The following is a 22754-nucleotide window of genomic DNA, read 5'->3' as shown; positions in this document are numbered from 1 at the left end:
GTCCCTTGTACTGCAAGGAGATTAAATCAGTAAATCCTAAAGGTAATCAATCCTAAGTATTAATTGGAAGCATTGATGCAGATGCTGAAGTTGAAACTCCAATACTTTGATCACCTGATGCAAAGAATTGACTCCTTAGAAAAGACCCTAATGCAGGGAAAGATTGAAGGCACAAGGAGAAGGGAACAATAGAGGACAAGGTGGTTGGATGGCATCACCAACTCAATGGACATGAATTTGGGCGAGCTCCAGGAGCTAGTGAAGGGCAGAGAAGCCTGGTATGCTGCAGTCCATGGGGTTGCAAAGAGTCAGACATAACTATGCAATTAAACAACAACAACATTTGTACAGAGAAAACAGTGGGCTACCAGACTTCAAGCTTAACAAATGTATATAGAGAAAATGTCATCTATAATTTTTTCCTCAGAAAGTCAATAGTGCATATATATCAATAAAAAATAAAGCAAAAATATATTTCAAATATAATAAGCACCATGCTCAGAAATAATTCTACCTGAATGGCATTACTGCACAATAGTTGAAATATAATTGAATCTATCACTGTGAGTCTCAAATATATTATTAATAGCTAATATTTTTGGTAAAATTCTTTATACAACTTTGCAGGATGATTCATAATCACATTAGGTATATACATTTCATTTCAGTTGTTTGAAAGCACCAATTCTTGAGCACTCAGCCTTCTTTATAGTCCAGCTCTTACATCCATACATGACTACCAGAAAAACCATAGCTTTGACTAGGTGGACTTTTGTTGGGAAAGTGATGTCTCTACTTTTTAATATGCTGTCTAAGTTTATTATAGCTCTTCTTCCAAGGAGCAAGCATCTTTTAATTTCATGGCTACAGTCACCATCAGCAGTGATCCTGAAGTCCAAGAAATAAAGCCTGTCCCTCTTTCTATTGTTTCCCCATCTATTTGCCATGAAATGATGGAACTAGATGCCATGATCTTTGTTTTTTGAATGTTCAGTTTTAAGCCAGCTTTTTCACTCTCTTCTTTCCCCTTTATCAAGAGGCACTTTAGTTCCTCTTCACTTTCTGCCATAAAGGTGGTGTCATCTGCATATCTGAGGTTATTGATATTTCTCCCAGCAGTCTTGATTTCAGCTTGTGCTTCATCCAGCCTGGCATTTCACATGACATACTCTGAATAGAAGTTAAATAGGCAGAGTGATAATATACAACCTTGACATACCCCTTTCCCAATATTGAACCAGTCCATTGTTCCATGTCTTGTTCTAACTGTTGCATCTATGATTTTATATTTTTATAACTTTCTTTAAAAACATTCTCTATATTTTTCTCTGATTTGCATGATTTAAAGTATGCAAGAAAAAGCAGAAATATGATTATTATTAGTTTTTCTTCAGCTGAGGTTGGCTATGCTAGAGATCCCCAGCTTTTCACAAGGACAACTGCCTCCAATTTAAAATTGTAGGCAAATAAATATTTAAATGTTTGCCTTTTTTAAAAAGAGATGGCGTTTCTTTGTGCTGGAGTTGCTGTTTGACTCCAGTGACAAATAGCAAATTGGAATTATTCCTTAGCAATTATGCTATTTGTTCACTTAGCAGAATTTCTTAAACTGAGTGTTCAATAACTGTATGCTGAACTAAAGAGCCAACCAATAAATGAATGAACATTTGTTCAAGGGCTATGTTTATAATGCCGGAGGACTTCATTAGCTTTAGACCTAATGAAGTTTGTTACTGAATTTTGTTTATGAAATTTTTAAGAAAAACTGGGCATTATTCATTATGAAATAATTTCACATTGGAATTACTATGTAGATTTGATCAGCTCTGGTACCAGAACAGAATGCTTCTGAGGACCAGAAAATATGGATGACAGAAAGAGTGTCAAATACAAGAGCTAAAAGATATTAACTCCTTTTAAAGCAAAAGCAATCTCTGACTTCTGTTGAATAAGCCATACACTGTGTGATAAAGTGGAACCTACTGGATAAGCCCTACACCAAAACTACAATTTTCCATTAGTAGTCAATTCAGACCATTTTGTTTTGACTTAAATCTTTTCTTCTTACACATAAAATAATTTTCAGATTATAGGAATTCTTCTATAACCATTTCTAAATCCACTTAAAAAAAAAAACGGCATACCTGTCTATACAAGAATTTCTTTTTATCTTCATGGTCAAAAAGGAAAGTTATATTCTTTTTGGATAGCAGTTGTCATAACTATTATCTGAAAAACAGACAATCAAGTTTTCCTATTTGCATGTCTTCAGTGTTTCATAGGGCAGAGTATTTTTCTCTCTGTGCTTCCCAGTTTTCATGACATTGTTAAACTAATGGAGAATATAACTGGAAGCTACTATCTGAAGATCAGTGAGTATGGATATGGCTAGAATAGGGCTACCAACATTTAATGGTTCAGCAGGAAACTGCCAAATAGCTGGTTTGGATAAAGGTTAAATCATAAGATTTAGAAAAAACAAATTTAAAAGCAAACCCTTTAGAAAAATGATTTAGGTATACTATATGCAGTCATTAAGTTCAGAATAGGTATAATATTTGATGTAGAAATAAAAACTTAAATTATTTTCTGTATGTCAAAGGACAATTTATATTTTTGAGGACAGAGTTCACAACTTATAATCTTGTAATGATTAGCTGTTATTTAAATTATTGCAGCAGTAATGAACTTTCCCATTACTTTAGGTTAATGAAAATGCTGAGGTATGTAATCCCCCAAATTTTCATCTATTATCCTACCTTCAAAAGAAAACTTCAAGATGGTTATGTATACTGAAAAGTAGAGACTTGGTGATTTGGAATTCCTCCTCCTTCTCTAAACTTTGAGGGTGTTGGGTTTCTGATGAGGAATGACTGCTGTGAAGCTCTGCTTCAAGATCTGACTGTGGTCAAGCCAAAGTCAGGAATGCCACTTCTGCCATCTGCATAGGCTGGCACTCACCAAGGTTTTGTGCTTTGTTCAGAGGCACATGACACAAAGAAATGTCTTGAGAATTCACTTTTCCATTTCTAGTGTCATATGCACAGTAAAAATCCAGCCAACAGAGGAAATAGATTGCCTAGCAGAAGCCAGAGGGTGACCACCAGGCTAGGGGAATGGGAACAGAGATCCAGGGTGGGTAGTGCTTGAGTCAGGTTAGCAGCTGGAGAATCTGTCTCAGGGGGACAGAGTTCACAGAAGTCCCAACAGACTGGGCAGAGCAGATTTCCATGGTGAATCCAGCCGTTCATCTGAATATTGACAGGGAGGACCTGCCTGGCCCAACTACACACATATGAAATATCCTGAACCCAAACCTTCAGACCTTGTAGAGAACAAGAAACCTGATAGCATCCATGACCCCAGTCCAAGTAACTTGGCTTCTTTTCACACTTTTCCATGACACAAGCTAATTTCTGAATTAGACAAACTGAATGAGGTCCATAGATTTCAGCATCGTAGTTTTTTTTTAAAGGTCTGGTTGATTTTCCAGTACTCTACAATCTGACCTGCACTGATATTCACCACTTAAATAAAAACTGAATTCCTTACTGAAAGGGCGGTAGTCAGCAGTTTCTACTGAACCACCATAGTAAGGCAGATCGTGTGCAGGTACTCCAGTGAGTTCATCAAAGCACTGGTACTCCTATGCCAGAGGCTTCAGAAACTTCTGCAAATTATACACTGCAACTGCTTTCTGGTCCTGCCTGCAAGTTAATTGCAATAGATTACTTCTGAGTATGTTACAGTAAGGGTTCAGCATCTGTCTCTCCTGTTACTGCTGGTCAATCCAGAATTTACAGCTCTTCCTGACACTGTCACAGCCCACTCCTCGGTCCCTGTGTAATTTCTCAGCTCTTCTGTAATTAACTTTATACCAGCCAATGTCATCCATTAAAACCAGAGTGATTCGAGAGAAAACTCGGTTCTGAGTATGAGAACAAGTCATTGCTTGATTTTCTAAAAATCACTTTTCCCAGTGGTTAAGCTCAGTGTCCATACCACCATGATTTTCAAGCTCCATTCCCTCCAGAATTTGACAGTTGTTTCTGTGCTTCACTGACAACACGATACATTACTATAAGATAGTGTGAAGAATTCGCTTATTATCATAAATATCCCATAATCTCTCCACTTTTGGAACTACTTTATCACTCCGTTGAGATAATCCAAGACTATAGTTAAAAAGTGGGAGACCATCTGCAAATTTTGAAGTTAGAGGATTTCCATCTTTATCGTGGTAGAATAGCCCAGCAGAGAAACCCAGCGTTATGCCCGCTGTCTGAATCCCCCAGCAGGAAAAGAGAAGACCTCCAGGACAATGCAGCACGCAAAGGAAGGGAAATTTATTGCAGACTCGAGTCTGGGCCCCTGCTGCAACCAACGCAGTGGTGCAAAGTCAGAGAGCCCCGAGCCCCGGTTTCCACGCACATTTATAAGGTGTTTGATTTCAGTGGGCGCAAGAGGATTGGTTACATGTTTGCAAAGCAATTTTATTGGTACAAACTTTCGCATGCGCGGGACTTTCCAGGGGACCTTCTCGGAGGTTTACTGGGTGCGTACTGATTAGCTGGTCTCTGGTGGCCTGTTGAGGGCAGATAATTACCCTACCCTCAGGAGAAACTGAAACTTACTCCTAGTTCAGGGCGCCTGTCATGGTGCTAATCTTGACAGTCTCACACCCAGAGCATGAATAATCTCATGTTTCACTATGGACAGCACTCCAAGAAGCTCCCGAGGCTGAGTAGAGATCATATTTGGACACAAGTTAACATACCCTGCTATTGGCCTGTCCACTTTGTGTTTCCTGCTGACAATACGCTGAATAAGAAATGATGTTCTCATGATGGCACCTCTAAGTAACCAGAGCACCTACATAAAGAACAAAATCTTCATCCTGGACTCCCTCTTGACTTGGCACATCCACGGCTCCACAGGGGCACTTATCCCCAGAGTGGACTCTGCGTTGCTGGAGGTTCTCCTCAGGCATGATAATGGGTCCATATTTGTATGCTCTGCACATTCCTTAGTACAGCATCTATGGTGACCATTTTCCTTCCACAGGTATTGAAACTGGTTTGTTGTGCATTGTCTATCTACTAAGTAATATACTGCCTGCAGGTTTACGAACCTGGAAAATCATCTCTGAATAGGAAACAGCTTGTGAGAAAAATTTGTTCTTTATAAACTGTCATTTCTCAGGAAGCAACTCTTCAATACTTTTATCATAGATTAGTCTTACTTGTTAAATGTTCATTAACATCACTGTTTACAACATGATTTAAGATGAACCTTATTTATGACCTCAGAATCAGAGAGGCATGGTGCCAGCAGAGAGAACTGTGCAAGAAGACAGAAATAGATGTGGTGATTGTCTAGAGCTCCCCAACAGGAGTAAAATGCCTTGGACTCATAAAGAGCCACTCCAGTGCCACCTGCTTGGGGCCCCGGCCTGAACCCAAGGAGCTTGCTCTTCTACCCGACTCAGCTGCCATCCTCAGGCCAAGCCCAAACAATATTTTTTAATAAAAACATAAGATAGCAAAATGTGAGTAAATAAGAGTGTACTCTAAACTTGTTCTTGTTGTTGTTACCTGTGACTCTTTGTGACCCCATGGACTGTAGCATGCCAGGCTCCACTGTCCTTCACTGTCTTCCTGGACTTTGATCAAATTTATATTCATTGAGTTGGTGATACTATTTAACCATCTCATCCTCTGCCATCCTCTTGAGAGGGTAACAGGCAGGAAGGCCAGGGGTCTCCAAACAGAGGAAATAGGCTACAAGTGTCAGGCATTTTTCCTCTCTCTTAAGTGGCAGGAGGAAACAAACCAGTGATATTTTTTTCCTTCTCTATACAAATTTAAAAGGAGGTTTCTCTTAAAATGTTGTGTTGCCCTGACACCTGGTTTCACCTGAAGCTAACTATTCTCAAACCTTGAGTTAACCAATACATTTCTTTTTCTTATGGAAATGTTTGTCTTAAGCTATGTTAATGTGCTATGCATTTACCCCAGACTCTAAATTCTGCCAAATGGCCTAACCTACTTACTCAGATATTGTTCCCCTAGTCTATGTAAATGAAACTATTTGTTGGTAATCTGCCCTTCTACAAGATTCAAGTCAATTGTTTTATGGCCAGGGATGAATTATCTGGTGCCATTCTAAATTCTAAGACATTCCTTTCTTTTCATTAACAGACTGTGAGTGACTATATAACTTACAGCTAAAGGCTAGGAGGGGGACACTCTTTCTGCCCCCTTCTGATGCCTTTGTCAGAAGCGTTCTCTATCTCCTTTATACTTTAATAAAACTTTATTACACAAAAGCTCTGAGCGATCCAGCCTTGTCTCTGGCCCCAGATTGAATTCGTCTCCTCCGGAGGCCAAGAATCCCGGCGTCTTATTGCTCAGCAATAACCTTTCACTCTTTTCCTTGGCCATCAGTTTTTCCCAGAAGCAGGGTCTTTTCCAATGACTTGGCTCTTCATGTCAGGTGACAAAAGTATTGACGCTTCAGCTTCAGCCTCATCAGTCTTTCCAATGTATATTCAGGGTTGATTTCCTTTAGGATTTATTGATTTGATCTTGAAATTGAAGGAATCCTCAAGAATCTTCTCTAGTACAATTTCAAAAACATCAATTCTTTGGTGCTCAGCCTTCTTTATGGTCCAACTCTCACATCCATACGTGACTACTGGAAAAGTCATGGCTTTGACTAGATGGGAAATTTGTTGGTAAAGTGCTATCTCTGTTTTATAATATGCTGTCTAGGTTTGCCATAGCTTTATCTTCCAAGGAGCAAGCATCTTTTATGCACTACCATCAGCAGTGATTTTGCAGCCCAAGAAAATAAAATTTATTACTACTTCCACTTTTTCTTCTTCTATTTGCCATGAAGTGATGGGACAAGATCCCATGATCTTAGTGGGTTTTTTTTTTTTTTTTTTTTTTGTAATGTTGAGTTTTAAGCCAACTTTATCACTCTCCTATTTCACTTTCATCAAAAGGCTCTTTAGTTCCTCCTCACTTTCTGCCACTAGGATGGTATTAGCTTCATATCTGAGGTGGTTGACTTTTCTTTTGGCAATCTTGATTTCAGCCTGTGGTTCATCTAGCCCGTCATTTCTCATGATGCACTCTGCATATGTTTGAGATGAGTGTGAGCAAGTTCTGGGAGTTGGTGATGAACAGGGAAGCCTGACATGCTGGGTCACAAAGAGTTGGGCATGACTGAACAACTGAACTGAACTGAACTCTGCGTATAAGTTAAATGAACAGGGTGACAATATACAGTCTTTATATGCTCTTTTCCCAAATTGAACCAGTCTCTTATTCCATGTCCTGTCCTAACTGTTGCTCTTGACCAACATACAGGCTTCTCAGGAGGCAGATAAAGTGATCTGGTATTCCTGTTTCTTTAATACTTTTCCACAGTTTGTTTTGATCTACACAAAGTCTTCCTGTAGTCAATGAAACAGAAATAGATATTTCTCTGGCATTCCCTTGCTTTCTCTATGATTCAACAGATGTTTTCAATTTGATCTTTGATTCCTCTGCCTTTTCTAAACCCAACTTGTACATATGCAAGTTCTCATTTAACTTTACTAACCATAACAAAATTTGGAAACTAATAGCCAATTCTGCTTCTTAGCAATAAGATTAATAATTCACCTCCTTTCACCAAAATTGGAGAACAAAACAGCACAGAAAATGCTTGCAGCCAACACTGTAACAGAATATTTGCTACTTTTAAGGTCAGTGCATTTTGCAATCAAGTATTTAAATTCAGAAAATTCATTGTTGGAAGAAATTGTGCTTTTTTTCTTAACCTCCTTTATATCTTTTATATTCTTCCATGTTTCCAACAACTCCTGCACTGCATGAACTACCATAATGTCATGAAGCAAATGCTCTTGATTTTGTTCAGACTGTCATTTTATTAAAATGTTTCCCCAAATATGAGAATGATTCCTACAAAAATAATTTATACAGACATGTTGCTATTCATTCTGAAAAATGTACAGTAGTTGGTTAGTAGTGTGCTTGGAGAAGGCAATGGCACCCCACTCCAGTACTCTTGTCTGGAAAATCCCCTGGACAGAGGAGCCTGGTAGATTGCAGTCCATGGGGTTGCTCAGAGTCAGACACGACTGAGCGACTTCACTTTCACTTTTCACTTTCATGCATTGGAGAAGGAAATGACAACCCACTCCAGTGTTCTTGTCTGGAGAATCCCAGGGATGGGGAAGCCTGGTGGGCTTCTGTCTATGGGTTGCAGAGTCGGACATGACTGAAGCGACTTAGCTGCAGCAGCAGCAGCAGCAGTGTGCTCAATTAATGTTTGTATTACTTAATTATGGGGGACTAATATTAATTTATATTCATTTAGTAATAATGATATGCACAGCCAGATATAACTATATGTATTACATAAAATATATGATGTATTTCATTAATTCAAAGATTCATGAACCTAACACTACAGGTTCCTATGCAATGTTGTTCTTTAGGGCATCAGACTTAACTTCCATCACCATTCACATCCACATCTGGACATTGTTTTTGCTTTGGTTCTGTCTCTTCATTCTTTCTGAAGTTATTTCTCCACTCTTCTCCAAAAGCATATTGAGCACCTACAAACTTAAGGAGTTCATCTTTCAGTGTCATATCTTTTTGCCTTTTCATACTGTTCACGGGGTTCTCAAGGCAAGCATACTGAAGTGGTATGTCATTCCAGTCTCCAGTGTACCACATTTCGTCAGAACTCTCCACCATGACCTGTCCATCTTGGGTGGGACTACATGACATGCCTCATAGTTTCATTGAGTTAGAAAAAGCTGTGGTCCATGTGATCAGTTTTATTAACATTCTATGATTGTGGTTTTCATTCTGTCTGCCCTCTGATAAGAGGCTTATGGAATATTCCTGATGGGAAAAACTGACTGTTGGGGAAACTGGGTCTTGTTCTGATGGGCAGGGCCATACTCAGTAAATCTTTAAACCAATTTTCTGTTGATTCATGGGGCTGTGTTTCATCACTTGGGTGCAATCTCAAAAACAGCAGAATGATTTTTGTTTATTTCCAAGGCAAACTATTCAATATCACACTAATCCAAGTCTGTGCCTCAATGACTAATGCAGAAGTTGAAGTTGAAGAGCTCTATGAAGACCTGGAAGACATTCTAAAATTAACACCCCCAAAAGATGCCCTTTTCATTATAGGAGGCTGGAATGCAAAAGTAGGAAGTCAAGAGATACCTGGAGTATCAGTCAAATTTGGTCTTGGACTACAGAATGAAGCAGGGCAAAGGCTAACAGTTTTGCCAAGAGAACACACTGATCATAGCAAACACCCACTTCCAAAAACACAAGAGTAACTCTACACATGGACATCACGAGATGGTCAATATCAAAATCAGATTGATTATATCCTTTGCAGCCAAAAATGGAGAAACTCTATACAATCAAAAATAAGACCAGAAGTGGACTGCGGCTCAGATTATGAACTCTTTATTGCACATTTCAGACCTAAATTGAAGAAAGTAGGGAAAACCAGTAGACCATTCAGGTATGATCTAAATCAAATCCCTTATGATTATACAGAGTAAGTGACAAATAGATTAAAGGGATTAGATCTGATAGGCAGAGTGCCTGAAGAACTATGGACAGAGTTTCATGTCATTGTACAGGAGGCAGTGATCAAAACCATCCCCAAGAAAAAGAAATTCAAAAAGACAAGTTGTTTGTCTGAGGAGGCCTTACAAATAGCTGAGAAAAGAAGAGAAGCTAAAGGCAAAGGATAAAAGGAAAGCTATACCCATCTGAATGCATAATTACAAAGTATAGCAAGGAGAGATAAGAAAGCCCTCCTCAATTTTCAATACAAAGAAATAAAGGAAAACAATAGATGGGAAAGACTAGAATTTCCTTCCAGAAAATTAGAGATACAAAAGAAGCATTTCATGCAAAGATGGGTACATACAAGGACAGAAATGATATGGACCTAAAAAAAGCAGGGGGTATTAAGAAGAGGTAGCAGGAATACACAGAAGAACTATACAGAAGAAATCTTCAGGACCAATATAACCACGATGGTGTGCTCTCTTACCTAGAACCTGACATCCTGGAATGAGAAGTCAAGTGGGCCTCAGGAAGCATCAGGGCCAACAAACTAGCGAAGGCGTTGAAATTCCAGTTGAGCTATTTCAAATCCTAAAAGATGATACTGTGAAAGTGCTGCACTCAATAGGCCAGCAATTTGGAAAACTCAGCAGTGGCCACAGGACTGGAAAAGGTAGGTTTTCATTCAAAGCCCAAAGAAAGGCAATGGCAAAGAATGTTCAAATGACCACACAATTGTACTCATCTCACACACTGGCAAAGTAATGCTCAAAATTCTCCAAGTTAAGCTTCAACATTTCATGAACTGAGAATTTCAAAATGTTCAAGCTGATTTTCAAAATGCAGAGAAATCAGAGATCAAATTACCAACATCCATTGGATCATCAAAAAAGCAACAGTTTTAGAAAAAAAAAAATCTACTTTTGATTTATTGACTACACCAAAGCCTTTGACTTTGGTGGATCACAACAAACTGTGGAAAATTCTTCAAGAGGTGGGAACACAACACCAGATTTCTCCTGAGAAATCTGTATGTTGGTCAAGAGGTAAAAGTTAGAATCAGACATGGAACAACGGACAGTTTCCAAATTGGGAAAGGCATACATCAAGGTTGTATATTGTCACCCTGTTTATTTATCTTATATTCTGAGTACATCCTGCAAAATTATGGGCTGGATGAAACACAAGCTGGAATCAAGATTGCTGGGAGAAATATCAATAACCTTATATATTCAGATGACACCAACCTTATGGAAGAAAGCAAAGAAGAACTAAATCTCCTCTTGATGAAAGCGAAAGAGGAGAGTGAAAATGTTGGCTTAAAACTCAACATTCAGAAACTAAAATCATGGCATCCAGTCCCATCATTTCATGGCAAATAGATTGGGAAATAACAGAAACAGTGAGAGACTTTATTTTCTTAGACTCCAAAATCACTGCAGATGATGACTGCAACCTTGAAATTAAAAAAAAAACAAAAACAAACAAACAAACAAAAAAACACTTGTTCCTTTGAAGAAAAGCTATGACAAACCTACACAGCATATTAAAAAGCAGAAACATTACTTTGCTGACAAAGGTTCTAGTCAGTTATATTTTTTTCCAGTAGTCACATATTCATGTGTTAGTAGAACTTTAAATAAAACTGAGCACCGAAAAATTTTTACTTCAGAACTGTGGTGTTGGAGAGCACTCTTGAGAGTCCCTTCGATTCCAAGGAGATCAAACCACTCAATCCTAAAGGAAATCAGTCCTAAATATTCATTGAAAAGGCTGATGCTGAAGCTGACGCTCCAATCCTTTGGCCACCTTATGGGAAGAACTGACTCATCATATCCTGATGCTGGGAAAAAATTGAAGACAGGAGAAGGGGACAACAGAGGATGAAATGTTTGGATTCCATCATTGACTCAATTGATGTTGAATTTGAGTAAGCACTGGGAATTTGCACGGACATAGAAGTCTGGAGTGCTGCATTCCATGGGATCACAATGAGTCAAACATGACTGAGCGAGTGAACTAAATAAAGATGGACTTACATTAAAACCTTAATTTTAACCTCTGAATTGATTAGAAGATTTGAGTGATGTTTTAATTAGCATATTTTAATTAGATACTTCTTAATATAAAATAAATTTTCATTTTGCAATTTATGCCACCTTTCACCAATTTCTAGCACAATTTACTTTGCTAAATATAAATAATAAGAGCTTGTTTATTATTTGGATGTGCTTTTACTTTACAAAAAAGTAAGAAACTTCAATTACATAGAGTCAGGAGACCAAAGAGAAAAACTCTTATACCCTGCAAAGATAGCAGGACCCCACAAGAAGAAAAAAAGACTCCTATTTTTTCCTGGCAATGGCCCTACCAATGAAAAATTTAGACTTTTTAAAATAGTCTTCCCAACTTCATTTTCTCCACTATAAAGAGTTCTCTTTCCTTGCTTTGCTGGGAATTTGCTCAAGGCTCACCACGGTTGCAGACCTTGAACTGCAATTCTCTACTGATCTTGGATAAGTCAATTTTTGCAGAAGTAATTGATAGTCTATTTATTTTTAGGCCAACAATTTAAACTGGCAGTAATGAACAGGAAAAGGAATGGTTTGTAAGAGGAAAACTTGGTAGACTTGTCCTGACTGTGGACACAAGGAGAGTGACAGGTTGACACTTGTGTCCTGACAGTGGACACAAGATGGTTGACAGGACTGCATTGTGCCTGCAAGGTCCATGTTGATGCCAATCATAGAATGCTTCATAGAAAATTGAGGAAAGAACTTTGGCCACCAATGACTCTAGTTTTTCTCATTCTTTTGCTGTGATAGTTGAAATTCTGTGTATTTTTTGTTTGTTTGTTGTTTTCAGAATTGTCCTGAAATGAAAGATCAAAATGAGAAAGAGTCACAGTTAATCAGGTAAGTAATTACAATATAAGAATTATAATGATAAGATTATGATAATGAAAACAATCTATTTATCAATTTATCTATCTAATGTATAATTATAGGAAAGAAGAGGCTTATGCTTATTCATTCTAGAAACTACTTGGTCTATCTAAGAAAGGAAATCTTTCTCTATGCAGAGAACATTGGAAGGGAGCTTTCTATCATCTCCTGTATTAAGGAGTGGTTGTTTCACAGTCTGGCATCCACTGGGTCAAAACTTAATAGAGGTATAGTGGGGTCACTTTATTAGATGTCAATTATCATTTAAAACACTTCATTCCTCTCTTTCATTCTTCTTTCTTCAAGGATGGATGGAAATCAGGAAGTTTCCAAGAAGTCATATCCTCTCTGTTCAGTCTTCTCTCAGTCAGGAATAGGTACAGATTCTTACCCAAGTTATGAGCTAGGCAATCAAGACCAGGCAGGAATTAAGCATAAAGGACAAAGCATTAATTTCCCTCTTTACTACCAAGGCTAGTGAGGGAATCAAGCCCACAGCTTCATCCTAACACTATGGTAACAGATTTGAAACTTGTTCTAAGGATTCAGTTATCTTGCTGTTTTGCTTCTGTAGACACAGCAGAGAGTGTGAATCTCACACCTAAGATTTGCATAATATAATGAAAATATACATCACATTCTGCAATATAACTAGCTATGTACATGTACATTTTTCTATACACTAGAAGTCAAAGAAGAAAAGGGATAAACATACCACAAAAAATACTATCAGATGTCATTACTAAGTAGCTATGATTTCATTCCCACATTATAATAAGCCTGTTAGATACATTGTCTTATTTAATCCACCCTACATTTCTAAATCAGCCTCTATATTTACCCTTATTTATTGAATAAGATTATAGAACATCAACATGGTTAAGTAATTCACTAAAATATTGACAGGTGGCAAATGGCAATGCCAAGACTTCAGAATAGTCATTCTGATTCTAGAACTTGTGTTCTCACACTATACTAAACACAGGCAGTGCTTTTGGCTCAGTGACTCTGAGAAAGCAGCTGCTAAGTGAAGATCTTAGAAGTTTCTCAGTGTGATTCAGGAGATAACTGCTGTTCCTTCTGTTGTTTTCTTGCTGGCAAGTGGAGCCATGGACACCGGTACAGATTTGAAAATGTTTGCTTTTGATCATGACTATCATCTCCACGGGTGAGGTGGACTGTGACTATGGACAGTAAGGTTGTAGATAACAAACATGACTGGGGCATAGGTGGGTGTCCAGATTGGTCAGGAGGCATCACAGGCACAGATAATCCTTGACTAAAAGAGAAGGCTAGCAGATTGCTTCCTTACATTCCAGGCAGCAGGGTTTCTCCTGTCTTAACTTTAGGTCCTGGCAACCCAGACTGGTTTCCCTGGATACAGGAGCTTCCCTGCTTAGAGGGAATGAATCATCAAGTGTTTCTGAATTTATTCAGACAAACTCAAAAAATACAATGCTCTATGAAAAATATGAAAGTTTCTATTTTTAAGAAAGTGAGCACACAGAATTTTAGTACATTATATTTGACTGTGTCTAGTTTTAGTTATTTTATTTATTTTTTATTTATTTTTATTTTTTTCGTTTTAGTTATTTTATAGTGATCTTCAATTTAATCTTAATAAGTTTGTAGTAGAAATATCCACATTGTAGTAACACCTCTTTTGTCTATGAAAAATGGTGTTTGAAATATATTGTTTAACAAATCATTTTATGATATTGCTATATCAGAAATTATCTAAAAATATCAACAGATTATATTTATTTATCTTTCTAAAGAAAGAATGCAAATATAGAACTTGAGTAGTTACAATTCTTATTTTCAGAGTATCAACATAGAAATCATGTATTTTCATTTTTTTCTGTTATTCACAGAACATAGAACATTGTCTTGCATATGAGTTTTTCTCAGTATTCTTTGAGATAAAATTGATTTCTCCTATTTCTGAGTAAGCAGTGTAAAGTGTAAATCAAATATCATTTCTGCCATTCTAACTTATGTATTACTCAGTAATTCTACAGTTTTTGTTTAAATTGACTGGTCCATATATCAAAATTACTATCATTTTGGAAAGAGAAAGATACTTTATTAAGACTACACTCTAAACTGAAAATTCCTAGTCAGGAAATTCTGAAAGTGGAACAATCATAAAGGAAGTATAAGAGCTAGAAAAATAATTATGGTCATAAACTGGGACTCTAAGGCAAGAGATTCCCCCCAAAGCAATGACCAAAATGCATGGGAAGCATAAGTTTGACTTGATTTGCTGCAGGAACTTCTCAGGGAATCTAATCTGTTGAGCCTAAATGGGGTGAAGGGAAGACAGGAGTAGTATCAACAGAAACTTCTAGGAAATGACAAGATTTGGGTGTTGACAACACTACTTCTTAATAGTATTTTGTTAGGAGAAATTCAACAGACCTCAACTTGTTGGAAAGTGGGCTAAATAGAGCAGTTAATGTTATTAAGACTCCAGATGCAAGATTGGTTTAGGGAGAGTTTGATTCTCAGTAAGGAAAATGGAAAATAATTTTTAAATTTACAGGAATAGATGTTGGGACAGTGTGGCTGGATGAATATCTAAGCCCTTCTACTTCTAACTCAGGCATAACAAATATAGGACATCTGTGGTACTCCTGCTGTGGGTGGACCTGACAAATGTCACATAAGTTAGTTGACCATCTGGGATATAACACAGAAGTGTTTCAAAACTTAAATGATCTCTACTGTATGAAATGACATGTCAACCTCACATAGAGAGTGCATCTGCTACTCAGGGACAATAAGCATGTGTCTAATATGAAGGGAAAAAAAAAAAAAGATCCTAGGAAACCACATCACATATCTCAATATCTTTTCCTTTCCCTATACCTTTTATTATACATATCTTTGAGCTTAGGAGTAAAGCTTGATATTCTAAAAAGTTGCCTAATTTCTGAAATTCTGATTTGACAATTTAATGTTTTATGCCAGCTCAATATAACATATTGCAACTAACTAAAATAAGAGCTTGTGGTCATTTCCACAATGGGTCATAATCAGCTTTTTCATTTCCTTATAATCACTTCATATCTTATTTTCACCTTTGTCTCCAATTTCATTGATGGGACATATATATTCCCTTGATTCTATTTCTGTCATGACAGGAAAGATATATTACATTAAAACTTGCATATTATATTACCAAGAAATTATGATTTGAAAATGAAAATTTTCAAATGCAATATGAAAATTGCAGTCATTTCCTGTTATTATTTGAAACTAGTCTGTATGTCTAATGACAAGTATAAACATAGAAAAATATCTAACACTATATAGACAATTCAAGATAGATTTTTTCCTACTTTCCATTTCATCATTTTCATGCTCAGTAATACCCTGTTTTGTGTTCTTGGGGTGTATTGACCATTTTGCAGAACTTATGGCTATGTTCTCTCCATCCACAGGATGTAGAATTTTCTATCTAATGTCTCTCACTTCTTATCCTACTTCATTTCTCAGACTTTGAGCATCATTGCACATAGAAAGCTTTCTTGAACCACCCATGTTAATTTTGAAAATAATTTATTCCTGTTATGTACTCTTACAAAATCAGATGACTCACATGACACTTTTATTTGCTAACTAATTTATTCAGCCTATATTTATTGAGTACTTTCTATGTACTTCATACTGTGTTAGCCACTGATAGTAAACCACTGGAAAGATTCAACACAGTAATTTTATGAGTATTTTAATGTTATTTGACCAATGCTTGACGTTCTTATTATATTATTTTTTAAAATTTTTATTTATTCATTTATTTTTGTCTATGCTGGATCCTCACTGAACCAGGCTTCATTCTAGTTGCAGTGCATGGGGGTTGTTCTTCCTTGCAGTGTGCAGGCTTCTTATCGTTATGGCTTCTCTTATTGCAGAGCACAGGCTCTAGGGCACAGCAGTTTCAGTCCTGGCATGAAGGCTCAATAGTTGTGGTTCCCAGTCTCTAGAGAACAGGCTCAATACTTGTGGCTTACATAATTAATTTTTCAACAGTATGGAGAGTCTTCTTAGACCCAGTATTGAACCTGTGTCTCCTGCATTGGCAGGCAGATTCTTTGCCACTGAGACATGAAAGTGAAAGCCACTCAGTTGTGTCTGACTCTTGGCCATCCCATGGATTATAGAGTCCTTGGAATTCTCCAGGCCAGAATTCTGGAGTCGGTAGCTATTCCCCTCTCCAGAGAATCATTCCAACCCAGGGATCGAACCCAGGTCTCCTCCATTGCAGGCAGATTCTTCACCAGCTAAGCCACCAGGGAAACCCCCATTATACTGTTAGTTAGGAGGAAGTAGATTTTTATTTAAGAGCAAAAGATTGAATCAGATTTGCTATCCTTGTTCTTCAGCACTAAGTTCATATGTTTAACAAAATAATGTATTCATTTGAATAAATATAATCATATATAATGGGAACTTTCAACTAGTCAAATTAATTGTCTCTGTTTAGTTTTAATAAAACTGTCAAACTTATTTTTTTTTTTTTCCTTTTGGACAACTTGAAGATGCCCATCTACCTTAATATTTTTCTAATTTATTTGAACAAAATAGCAGAATCAAGAAATCATAAGATAATCTACTCTCCTTCCTTCTCAGATTGCAAAATTTATAGACTAAAAGAAGATCAAGTTCAATCTACAGAAGGCAGGATAAATAATAGTAATTAGAGGAGAAATCAATGAAATTAAGAATTATAACTCAATTTAAAAATCATAGATAAAAATGGTTCTCTAAAAAGATCTGTAAAATTGTAAGCCTCTATACTAACTAACCAAGATGAGAGAAAACATAATTATTAATATGAGAAGTTAAAGTGGTCTATCACTACACTTCACTTGGACAAAACAGTAAAGGAGTATTATGAACAACATATGTTCGCATGTTAGTAATGGACTGATTTTTTGAAAGACACAATCTAATAAAACATAAAAGAAAAAAAAAGTGTGGTTGTTCAGTTGCTCATTCGTGTCCACCTCTTTGTGACCACTTGGACTGCAGCATGCCAAAGATATGCCATGTCCTTCACTATCTCCTGGAGTTTTCTCAAACTCATGTCCATTGAATCGGTGATGCCATCCAACCATATCTTGGCTTGCTCCATGTTTTAGTAATTATAAATAAAGTGGTTATAAATATCTCTATGCCCCCTCATCACAGGGCAGACACATGTGCTCCAGGACAGCCTTGGGAGGAGACCTCTGTGGGTAATCCACACACAAAGGTGGGACTGAAAACAAAACTGAGGCCCATGAGGCCATGGAAATAAGGAAGAATGACATTTCTCTTTGCAGATGGTCAAATTGACACCCTCAAATCTGGCTTTGTAGACTCAGTGCCTACAGAACTTCTGAAAAGGTGAGTTCTTGTATGGCTGAGGCTGACCTAGATTTAGCAGCTGTAAAATTTATGGGCTGGATCATCAAAAAGCAAGAGAGTTCCAGAAAAACATCTACTTTCGATTTATTGACTATGCCAAACCATTTGACTTTCCAAAAGAAAACTGTGGAAAATTCTTAAAGAGATGGGAATGCCAGGCCACCTGACCTGTCCCCTGAGGAATCTGTATGCAGGTCAAGAAGCAACAGTTAGAATTGGACATGAAACAAAAGACTGGTTCCAAATCGGGAAAGGAGTATATCAAGGCTATATATTGTCACCCTGCTTATTCAACTTATATGCAGAGTACATCATGCAAAATACCAAGCTGGATGAAGCACAAACTGGAATCAAGATTGCCAAGAGAAATATAAATAGCCTCAGATATGTAGATGACACCAACCCTATGGCAGAAAGCGAAGATGAACGAAAGGGCCTCTTGAAAGTGAAAGGTGAGTGAAAAAGTTGGCTTAAAACTCAACATTCAGAAAACTAAGATCATGGTATCTGGTCCCACCACTTCATGGCAAGTAGGTGGGGAAACAATGGAAACAGTGACAGACTTTATTTATTTATTTATTTGGGTGGGGGGGGTGCTCCAAAATCACTGCCGATGGTGACTGCAGCCATGAAATTAAAAGAGGCTTGATCCTTTGAAGAAAAATTATGACCAACCTAGGTTGCATATTAAAAAGGAGAGACATCACTTTGCCAACAAATGTCTGTCTAGTCAAATTTATGATTTTTCCAGTAGTCATGTTTGGATGTGAGAGTTGGATTATAAAGAAAACTGAGTACAGAAGAATTGATGCTTTTGAGCTGTGGTGTTGGAGAAGACTCTTGAGAGTCCCTTGGACTGCAAGGAGATCCAACCAGTCCATTCTAAAGGAAAGCGGCCCTGAATATTCATTGGAAGGACTGATGGTGAAGTTGAAACTTCAATACGTTGGCCACCTGATGTGACGAACTGACTCATTGGAAAAGACCCTGTTGCTGCAGAAGATTGAAGGCAGAAGGAGAAGGGGACAACAGAGGATGAGATGGTTGGATGGAATCACCTACTCGAAGCACATGAGTTTGAGTAAGGTCCGGGATTTGGTGATGGACAGGGAAGCTTGATGTGCTGCAGTCCATGGGGTCACAAAGAGTCTAACATGATTCTGTGACTGAACTGAACTGAAACTTTATGGGCACAGTCATGTGAGTGGTAATCCAGGCTACAGTCTTAGCTGTCCTCATAGCACTCACAGCAGGTCCAGGTCCATTATTGCAATCCTGGGACCTTACTTTGGTGAATTTTTGCTGGTGGCTTGGTGATACAATATCCAAAATACAACAAGGCCATTTGCCAGTATATCCACAGTGAAGATGGCACCAAGAGCAGTGCCAGCAATGGTGTAATCTGAGAGTTTGTATAATGGGAACAGGTGATACAACAGAGCACCTTCCCAGGTGCTCTGCTTCCCAGAGCACCTTCTCATACATCTTTGGTATGAGCTGAGTTCCACAGCTCAGTGGCTTCCCTTTCACTGGGAGTGCTCCAGTCCCACCTGACTCTCACCACATGTCAGAAATAACTAAGAAACAGATATGTGGTCTTTTACTTCAACACATATGGAACAGATCCCACCTCTGGCAGGGCAGTGAAAACCACAGAGCTAAGGAGAGGCCCTGCCTAAAATCTTGTGCAGTCTGCCATTACCACAACAAAAAATATTAAATCCATGTAGACTATATAGGGATGAAATTGAAAGTGCTAGTCCCTCAGTGGAGTCCCACTCTTTATGGCTGCATGGACTGTAGCCACCAGGCTCCTCTCTCCATGGAATTCTCCAGGTAAGAATACTGGATTGGGTTACCATTCTCTTCTCCAGGGTATCTTCCCAACCCAAGGATCAAACCTGGGACTCCTACATTGCAGGCTGATCCTTTACTATCTGTGTCACCAGGGAAGCCCCAAGAGAACTCAAGGAGCCCTGAATGCCAGGCCTCCTGCAAAAAGTGAGGAAGGGGGGAGGCTATCACCAGGCAACTGACTCATTCTGCCCCCTGGGAGGACACCAAAGGCCCAGGCTTTGTCCAGGAGGGGTGCAGTGCCACTTGGAGAACTGAGGGGGCATCCCCTTCTGCAGCCCCCATGCTGGTGTATGGAGAGTGGGACTAGGGACACAAGTTTGTTGCTTTGAGGCAGGCAGACATAATCTCAACTTCGCTCCCACAAGGATAAGTGACATGGACACAGTGGCCGACTGGGCCAGGACAGGAAATCTGTCACTGCTTCCACATTTTCCCCTTTTATTTGCCATGAAGTAATGGGGCCAGATGCCATGATCAAAGTTTATTTTAATATTTATTTTTAAACCGGCTTTTTCACTTTCCTCTTTCACCCTCACCAAGAGGTTCTTTTGTTCCTTTTTGCTTTCTGCCATTAGAGTGTTATCTGCATATCTGAGGTTGTTGTTTCTCCTGTCTTTCTTGATTCCAGCTTGTAACTCATTCAGCCCAGCATTTCTCATGATGTGCTCAGTGTATAAGTTAAAGACACAGACAAATCTGCCATACTGTTTTCTCAATCTTGCAACCCCCATGCTAGTGTACCAAGAGAGGGGCTGGTCACTTTGAGGCAGGCAGATGGACTCTCACCTTCGCCCCCACAGGGATAGGTGGCACAGACACAGCAGCTGATTGGGTCAGGACAGCTGAACCAGTGAGTTGTTCCATACAGAGTTCTAACTGTTGCTTCTTGACCCACATACAGGTTTCTCAGGAGACAAGTAAGATGGTCCAGTATCCTCGTCTCTTTAAGAGCTTTCCATAATTTGTTATCCAAACAGTCAAAGGCTTTAGTGTAGTCGAGGAAATAGAGGTGGATGTTTTTCTGGAATTCCCTTACTTTCTCTATGCTCAGGTAGTGTTGGCAATTTGTTCTCTGGTTCCTCTGCCTTTTCTAAACCTATCTTGGACTTCTGGAATTTCTTGGTTCACGTAATGCTGAAGCCTGTCATACAATATTTTAAGCGTGACCTTACTAGCATGGGAGAAGAGTGCAATTGTCCAGTGGTTTGGACATTCTTTAGTACTGCCCCTTTTAGGAATTGGGATAAAGATTGACCTTTTCCAGTCCTATAGCCACTGCTGGGTCTTCCAGATTTGCTAACATATTGAGTGCAACACTTTGAAAACATCATCTTTAGGGTTTTGAATAGCTCTCCTGGAATTCCATCACACCCACCAGCTTTATTGACAGCAGTACTTCCTAAGGCTTACTTTACTTCACACTCCAGAATATCTGGCTCTGTGTGACTGACCACATCATTGTGGTTATCCTGTTCATTAAGATCATTTTTGTATAATCCTGTGTATTTTTCCTATCTCTTCTTGATCTCTTCTGCTTCTACTAGGTCTCTACCATTTATTGTGCCCATCTTTGGGTGAAATGCTCCCTTGATATTTCCAGTTTTTCTGAAGAGATCTCTAGTATTTCCCCTTCTGTTGGTTTCCTCTACTTTTATGTCTTGTTTGTTGAAGAAGGCCTTCTTGTCTCATCTTGCTATTCTTTGGAACTCTGCATTTAGTTAGGTGTACCTTTCCCTTCTCCCTTAGTTTTTTTTTTTCTTTATTTAGCTATCTGTAAAGCCTCCTCAAATAACCACTTTGCCTTCTTGCTTTTCTTTTTCAATGGGATGGCTCTGTCTCACTGCCTCCTGTACAATATTATGCAACTCTGTCCATAGTTCTTCAGGCACATTGTTTACTAGACCTAATCCCTTAAATCTATTCATCACTTCCACTGCAAATTGGAAAAGAATCCTAGAGTCCCTTGAACAGCAAAAAGATCAAACCACTCAATCTTAAAGGAAATCAACCCTGAATGCTCATTGGAAAGACTGATGCTAAAGCTGAAGTTCCAGTATTTTGTTCATCTGATGCAGACATCCAACTCATTGGAAAAGTCCCTGATGCTGGGAAATACTGAGGGCAGAATGGGAAGAGGGTGTCAGAGGATTAGATAACTGGATTGTATCACTGATAAAATGGCCATGAACTTGGGCAAGCTCTGGGAGATGGTGAGGGACAGGGAGGCCTGGCATACAGCAAACCGTGGAATCACAGAGAGACAGATATGACTAGATGACTGAACAACAACAACAACACCCATATGGTGAACTGATCATCTAGAAAAAAATAAAAGGAAATAAGCCTTAAATGAAGCATTAGATGAGAGACAATTAGTTGACATCTATGATATATTCCATTTGAAAGCAGCAGAATATATTTTCTTTTCAAGTGTACAAGGAGCATTTTCTAGGATAGATCACATTTTAGGTCACAAATAAAGCCTTCCTATATTTAAGAAAATTGAAATTATATATTTTCTTCCCAAAATGATATGAGATTAGAAATAAATTTTTAAAAACTGTAAAACACACAAACACATGGAGACTGCACAATATGTTACTAAACAGCCGATGGATCACTGAAGAAATCAAAGAGGAAATAAAAAACTACCTAGAGGCAAAACAAACAAGCCAACAAGCAAATACAGTGATCCAAAGTCTATAGGATACAGGAAAATTGTTCTAAGAGGGGAGATTTTACCCATATAATCTCACCTCCAGGGAAAAAAAATAGTCAAAGAAACAACCTTATACCTTACACCTGAAGCAACTAGAAAAATAAGAACAAACAAAAGTTAAAATTAGTAGAGGGAAAGGAATCATATCAGACTAGAATTGAAAAAAAAAAAAAACAGCAACAAAGATCAATGAAA

The 22754-nt window shown here is 38.2% G+C and overlaps 1 pseudogene; it reads right to left on the bottom strand.

Moving 5' to 3' along the window:
* Positions 1-3035: 3035 nt before the first annotated feature.
* Positions 3036-5495, bottom strand: LOC122447265 (annotated as a pseudogene).
* Between the last annotated feature and the right edge of the window lie 17259 nt (positions 5496-22754).

This window comes from Cervus canadensis, chromosome 9, assembly GCF_019320065.1.
Source record: "Cervus canadensis isolate Bull #8, Minnesota chromosome 9, ASM1932006v1, whole genome shotgun sequence".
NCBI lineage: Eukaryota > Metazoa > Chordata > Mammalia > Artiodactyla > Cervidae > Cervus > Cervus canadensis.
This window is presented reverse-complemented; position numbering and strand designations above follow the sequence as displayed.